The following is a 7,500-nucleotide window of genomic DNA, read 5'->3' as shown; positions in this document are numbered from 1 at the left end:
GATGGTGACTCGATAAAAACACCGGGCGGAAGGCAATGGCAAACCACCGCTCTAAATTGCCAAGAAAAATCATGGAAGCACATGATCGTCAAGGCCGCGGTGGTCAAATGGTTAGAGCGTCGGACTCAAGACTGTCACGACGGCAGTCTGAGTTCGAGGGTTCGAGTCACCGACCGCCGCGTTGTTTCCCTTGGGCAAGGAACTTCACCTCGATTGCCTGCCTAGCCACTGGGTGGCCAAGCCAGCTCAAGTCAGTGCTGGTCCCAAGCCCGAATAAAATAAGAGAGAATGTTACCTAAAAAGGTAACACCGGCACTCTCCGTGGAAAGGAACTGGGGACCCTACCACGTCCTCACTCCAAGAGCATCACAACGTGAAAACTGCAATTGAGTATCATGCTGTGACCACGGCGGCTCAGACATGAACCTACCGTTAAATGATGATATATATATATATATATATATATATATATATATATATATATATATATATATATATATATATATATATATATACATAGATATATATATAATAACACTATGATAATATATATAATATAATAATAATTATATATAATGATAAAAGATGATATGATATACTAATCTAAAATAGTAATAATAATAATATGATAATAATAATAATAATAATAAAATTAATGATATCAATATAATGATAATCATAATAATGATAAAATAATACATAATAATGATAATGATAATGATAATGATAATGATAATAAATAATAATATATGATAATGATAATGATATGATAATGATAATAATAATGATAATGATAATGATAATGATAATGATAATGATAATGATAATGATAATGATAATGATAATGATAATGATAATGATAATAATAATAACAATTATTATTATTATTATTATTATTATTATTATTATTATTATTATTGTAATAATAGCAATTATTATTATAATGTTGATAATTATAATAATAAGGGTGATGATAATGAGAATAAGTTCGTAAGAAATAAGGAAAAAAGTGAGAAAATTCGAGCAAAAAACAACCCTTTGCAACACGCGGTCATCCCCAACGATGAAACGATATCAATCTTCATTAACGTGGTGGAGGAGAGGCCTGGTGGCGAGGCCGCGCGTGCACAACCAACTTTTACAGCCATAACGACTTTCCGACTCCTTCTTCTCCTCCTGAAGGCGGCGATGTTCAGGGTCCAGGTCTTGTCTCCTTCCCTGCTCTGCTCGGTTCCTTCCTTGAGATGAAATGGTTTGGAGAATTTGAGATGATGAGTTCGCATTCTTCCTCTGTGTGAACCCTCCCTTTTTCTCTCTCTTTTTTTTCTCCTTTTTCTTCGCCTTTGGCTCTGTCTATTTTTGTTGTGGGTAATTTTTATTTGAGTATTTCTTTTTTCTTTTTTTTCATTCCGGGTTCATTTCTTTCTCTCGTTTTTTCGCATTTTACCTTCATTGACGCCCTTATACATTCTGATAACCACCTAATATTTCAAAACCTTACTATGTTAACAATTTAACACTGCTAACTCTACTATATAATGCACTCCATTTTCCATTTTCACATATTACATACCATCCACGAAAACAACGCCCCCACCCACCCCCACTATTCATATTGCAGTATTTCCGTACTTTGAAAATCAACAGTCCCAGTCATTATTAATGTATTCCATCATTTTCCATGCATTTTCATTCCTACTACCACACATCATTCCCATGCCCTAGTACTAATAACCCCCCTCCAATACCTCCCTAGAGCCCCACCCTTGCGCCTTCCCTTGTCCTTCTGAAATGTCTCACAAATATTTTTTTTCTACACTTGGCTGGCGGCCAGGTTCTGGAGAACACTCTTGTCAGGATCAATAACTAGGTGTTCCTCCTACTACGCTCCAAGGACGACCGCAATGTTCCTCCTACGCTTCAAGGACGACGTATATACTAAACTTTTTAGAACCTAATTATATACGTTTTAACCGTAAGTACCCTCTAAGCGGGATTTATTCTGATGATGGCCTCCTATTGTTATTCAGTTGGTTGTTTGTTTGTAATAATATTGTGTATGTTTATTAAATCAGTATCAGTGTTAGACTTACTAGTATTGACAATAATATCATTATAAAAATCTTTACTGTGATCATGTACCATTATTCAACTTCATTAATCACATGGGGTCTCCAGTACTTTTCCTAGTGTCTCAAGCAGGACATTATTTACCCCCTAGGCTTTGTATTTTTCTCTCCTTTTTTCAGCTCTTTCAAAACCTCATTTTCTTGAAGAATTTGTGACCTTCCCAAATTTTCCGTAAGAAGAATTTTTGGTCCGAAAATGTGGTATTTAATGTCTCTCATGATATATTTAGCACAATATCCTTTTTCTCCTTTCCCCCTTCTCCCTACCGTTTCCCTTGAGGAACCCGGGCACTCCCTAGGACACTAAAAGGACACTTTTGTCTGCCTCACCTACTCCGCGGTGTCCATTAGCGTCTCCTGGTACTTCCAACTGTCGTGGACAACAGGGCTGTCTCTCGTTCCCCGCAGAGAGCTTATTGCTTGTTCTCGTATAAAAAGGGGGAGAGAAACGAGCCATTACTGTAGCTTCCCATTAGCACAGGTTTTCGCTTTGTTGAGTTATCTTATGTTGCCTCTTGTTCTACAGACTGAAGCGTCCAAACTTGTTAACACTTTTAAATACATGTATTTTTTCAATGTAGCGCAGTAGCTTATCTATATGCTACATCTATAAAATACCCTTATTTTCACAACATACATATCCTATTAGCATATCCCATCTAGGCAAGGCCATCAACTCACTGTCCTATTAACACATGCCCTCATCAACACCGGTCTCTTGGGGAAACAACACAGCACTACGTCTTCCGTCCCTAATATTCCTCTGAAAATAAGATCATAGATTATCCGGTGCAACAGCTATGTCTATGACTTTGCCTTGCAAAGCGGTGCAGTTACTCTGTGAGCCGGGTAGATTTCTTTTAAATTCAATATCTTATCTTGCTTCAGCGGATTAACAAAAAGGCAGGGATATGCAGGTATTTTACTTTTTACAGCCTCCGCTTCCAGGAATATCCAGGGTTTTTTATCTTTTCTTTTATGGAACTGTTTCTCGAAAAAAGATGGCAGGGACGGGGAACGCTCTCACCTTTGATGCCAGAGGACAGATATTGAGAAATATCTCGGGTTCGTCGTAAATCAACTGATTTCTTATTAACGCAGTCAGACCCAGGCTCGAAGGAAAGGTCACGCTATTGTCTTTTTATTCTCCGGGAAATCGTTGTCTAGCCGATGTAACTCGGGGTACAAATACATTCCGAACTGGAGATAAAGAGAGGGAAAACCGAGGAAAAAGAAAGGAGAAGAGAAGGACGTAATTACGAAAGGCAAGATAAAGAGGGAGTGATTGAAATCCAATAGATGAGGCTTGTGGTTCCTGATTTCCTATCTTAGAGATCCCAAACGTTCGTAATTCAGAGATACCAATATTGCAAAGGAGGAAAAATTTTACCGGCTCCGCCGAGAATTCTTTCCAGTAACCGGTTTGCCGCTGGAGTTATCAGAACCAGTGACTTGCCTCCCTCAGGTTCAAAGGTTATTTCGAATGTAATTTTCGGACACAGTAGAAGCAAGGTGATCTTACATTTCATATGCATTTGAAGGAACTAATGATTGTTAGATATTACGTACATTCGACTTAAGGAATACAGACTATGTGCATCTAGATTTATGCGTTGGCTTGAAAACAATATAGCATGACGCAGCTTTAAGGTTATGTTTCAATACATTTTTTCGGTAATCTTATAAAATCACATTTCATATCCCGAAACTAGCCTCAAAAGCGAAAACCATCCAATCGACCTTATCTCATTTATCCCCGTTCCTTTCTTTCATCCCATTCCCTCTCCACTCTAAGTAAATCTAAAAGCCTTGAAGGAGGAATACACGTGTTACGCCAATATTGAACAAGATATTCACAGCTGCCCGGAAAATTCCCGCATTGGTGCAATCTGGTGTTCTGGTCGAAAGGCTCATCCCGACCAGAATGTGACATATGCTGCAGCGCCCGAAACACACTTGGTGAGATTCGCTTTAAATAATGTTCAGCAGGAACTTTGGGACTTTATAGATTATTCAGTGGTGGTTTGGCTGTTGCTATTCAGTAACCACTGTTGTTGTAATTTCAGTATGGTAATAATGATGATAATAGTGATAATGATGGTAATAATAATAATAATGAGGATAATACTATTGATGATAATAATGTTGCTAATTATGATTATGATTATGATTATGATTATGATTGATTATGATTATGATTATGATTATGATTATGATTATGATGATTATGATTATGTTTATGTTTATGTTTGTGATTATGATTATGATTATGATTATGATTATGATGATGGTGATAATAATAATAATTATTATTATGATGATGATCAAGGGTTATTAATATCAACAATAATAATGATAACGAGGATGAGGATAACAACAGCAACAACAGCAACAGCAAAAACAACAACAACAACAACAATAATAATAATAATAATAATAATAATAATAATAATAATAATAATAATAATAATAATAATAATAATAATAACAATAATAATAACAACAATGATAACGATAATAATGAGGATGGTAGTGATGATAATGGTGATAATATAAATTATCATTATCATCATCATCTGCATTATCATCATCATTATTATTATTATCATTATTATTGTTATCATTATTATTTTTATTATTATAATTATTATAGTAGTAGTAGTAGTGGTGGTAGTAGTGGGGGTTTACAATTATTATCATTATTACAATCATCATTATTATTACTAGTATTATTATCATTGTTGTTTTTGGTGTACCAATAATTGTTGTTACATATCTACCATTTTTATATTTGTTATTATTATTATTATTATTATTATTATTATTATTGTTGTTATTGCCTGGTATTATTAGTGTTCCTGCTGTTCTTAGCTTTGTTATTGTTATGTTTATTAAATTAGCCATTATTACAGTTATTATTTACAATTCTCTTCTTCCACCTCCTCCTCTTCTTAGTCTTCTCCTTCTTCCTCTCTTCTTCTTCATCTTCCTCCTTCTCCTCCACCTCCTCCTCCACCTCCTCCTCCTTCTCCTTCTCCTCCTCTTCTTCCTCCTCCTTTGCCTCCGCCTTCTCCGCATTCTCCTCTTCCTCTCCCTCCTCCTCTTCCTCCTCTTCCTCCGCCTCCTCCTCTTCCTCCTTTTCCTCCTCCTCCTTTGCCTCCGCCTCCTCTTCCTCCTCGTCCACCTCCCCATTCTCCTCCTCCTCCCACGCCCTTCCACTTCTTTTCCTCCTCTTCCTGTTCCGATTCGTTCTCTTCTTTCTCATTATCAATCTCTTTCCTCCCTTCTCCCTCTTCTCCTTCTCCTCCTCTTCCCCCTGTTCTTCCTCCCCCTCCTCCTTTTCGTTATCCTTATCATAATCTTCACTTTCATCATATCCTCCTTCTCCTACTTCTCTTTCTGCTCCTCTGTCTACCCCACTTTCTCCTCCTCTTCCTCTTCCCACTCCTTCTACTCTTCCTCCTCCTCCTCCTCCTCCTCCTCATCGTCATCATCAGCATAAACATCCTCATCATTTTCTTCCTCATTACCATACTATAACTGTTACTGGGTTATGTTATTATAACTATAAATGTATATTTTCAGACGCAATTAGACTTTTGCTATATGATATTTTGAAGGATATATTGAGCCATGCTTTTATTGCTATTGTTACTGAATCATAAAAAGTAAACAATTTTTGCGCTATTAGGAAAATTTGCTTGTATAAAAGGTATAAATGACAAGTAATATCCCCAACTGTAGAAAATCTGTATTCGATTGGTTTTGATTATTTCTGCGTCAGAAATGAATGTATTTCAGACGATGGTGTAATCGAATTTTAAAAAATACCTGACTTTCACCTTGGAGATATTCATTCTCACTCATATATATATATATATATATATATATATATATATATAAATAAATATATCTATATATATTATATATATATATATAAATATATATATATATATTTTTTTTTTTTTTTTTTTTATACTTTTGCCGCAATGAACACTGATACAGTATTTTGTTCTCTATCTCCTAAATTAGTCTGTGCTATAATAACAATACAAAATAAATTAGGATGGGTAGGTATCATTCCTGCAAGTACTGACACTAATTGCTTTATATATTATTGTTATATTAACCACATATACATATTACATATCCATCAATAATATTCTATTCTCAAATATAACTGATATTGAATGAAAAATGCCCGCTGTATTGTTTTAACAAGGATTGTGATTATGATAAACTAATTCATACACATAGTGTGTGTGTGTGTGTGTGTGTATGTGTGTGTGTGTGTGTGTGTGTGGTGTGTGTTTGTTTTTTGTGTGGTGGGGGGGGGGGTTTTTTTTTTTTTTTTTTAAAATTTATATTTTTTTTTTTTTTATTTAATTTTTAATAAAATTTTTTATTTATTTTTTTTTTTTTTCCAAAAACCATCTTTTTTTATTTTCCCCAAAATTTTCTCAAAAAAATACAAAAAAAATGGGGGAATTTTTTGGTAAAAATTGCTTTTTTTTTTTTTAACAAAAATTTAATTTAATAAACTATTTAAAATACCATATTAAAAAAAACCTTTTTTTTTAAAAATTTTTATATAATATATATTTTAATATATATATATATAATATATATATATATATATATATATATTATATTATTAAATTATTTTGTAAAGAAAAACCCCAGCGCACCAAACAAAATACGAAAACCACGCACAAACACACACACACACACACACACCCCCACACACACAAAACACACAACCCCCACACCCACACACACACAAAATTTTTTAATATATATTTTTATATATATATATAATTTATATATATATATATATATTATATATAATAATTATATATAAAATATAATAAAAAAAATATTTTAATATATTATATATAATATATTTTATATATATAATATAATTATATTTTTATTAATATAATAAAAATTTTAAATTAGTTTTAATTATAAAATTTATATTTATATTAATTTTATATATATATATTTTTTTTTTTTAAAATATATTTTATAATATTTTTAATATATTATATAATATATATTTATATATATAAAAATATATATAAAAATTTTATATATATAAAATTTTGTGTATTTATATATTCGTAGTTATTTTAAAATATAATAGTTGTATTATAGTGTGTTTATGTTTTATATGCACTATATTAAAATATTAAAATTTATATATTATATAAAATTTTATATAAAATTTTTTAATTATATATAAAATTTATTTATTGTTATTATATATACATATCAAAATATATATATTATATATTATATATTATATATATATATATATATATTTATATATACATATATATATCGTGTGTATGTGTATATATATATATAT

Source organism: Penaeus monodon, chromosome 7 (assembly GCF_015228065.2).
Source record: "Penaeus monodon isolate SGIC_2016 chromosome 7, NSTDA_Pmon_1, whole genome shotgun sequence".
Lineage (NCBI taxonomy): Eukaryota > Metazoa > Arthropoda > Malacostraca > Decapoda > Penaeidae > Penaeus > Penaeus monodon.
The sequence above is the reverse complement of the archived record's forward strand: the minus strand, read 5'-3'. Positions refer to the sequence as shown.